The sequence below is a fragment of the Manis pentadactyla genome, chromosome 2 (genome assembly GCF_030020395.1).
Source record: "Manis pentadactyla isolate mManPen7 chromosome 2, mManPen7.hap1, whole genome shotgun sequence".
Taxonomy (NCBI): domain Eukaryota; kingdom Metazoa; phylum Chordata; class Mammalia; order Pholidota; family Manidae; genus Manis; species Manis pentadactyla.
In genome coordinates, this window is record NC_080020.1 from 146,849,583 (window position 1) to 146,850,308 (window position 726).

Below are 726 nucleotides of genomic sequence, written 5' to 3' on the forward strand. Positions count from 1 at the left end.
TAATGGGGGGAATTAAGTAACCACAATGTTCATGTAATTGTATATTAATGATAACAAAATAAAAATAATACAATTAATTAATTAATTAAAGAATATGGGTGAGAGAAGGAGAAGTGAGTTGGCAATATTTATAAAAATTCAGCCTGTTGAAGCTAATGTGATACCAATATGACAGACTCAGTGTAATTTCAAAAGATAGTTTTGAAAGGGTCACTCCAAACAAGATTCTTGATGACACTATTTGTCTTTTTTTCTGCAAACACACACACACACACACACACACACACACCTGGCTACTGTGAAATTTTTGAGGCTCTGCATCGAAGAAAACATCTATTGAGGTACATGCCATATCTGGAGTGGCTGAAGCCACTTAATTAAATGTCTTGAGCTTCCAGATTCCTGGCTGCACCACCAAAGAGCCAAAAAATGATTCCACACTGGAAACAAGGACAACACAAACCTTTATTAGCAATAGTCACCAATTTAAGGACAGCTAAACCCACTGGTCAAACACCACTCAAGGAGCATCTATTCAGCTTATTGAGCTTCACATAGCCCCCCTGGGGGCAGGGCATCCAGGCCTTCCCCTTCACTGCCTGTCAGGCCCCTGTTCCTCTCTGCAGACATGGCTCCTAGTTCACTCTCTTGGGGAGGCCACCCCAACACCACAGAGAGTCAGTTCTCCATCCTGGAGGCTGCCTAGTCCACTCCATCAATGACTGT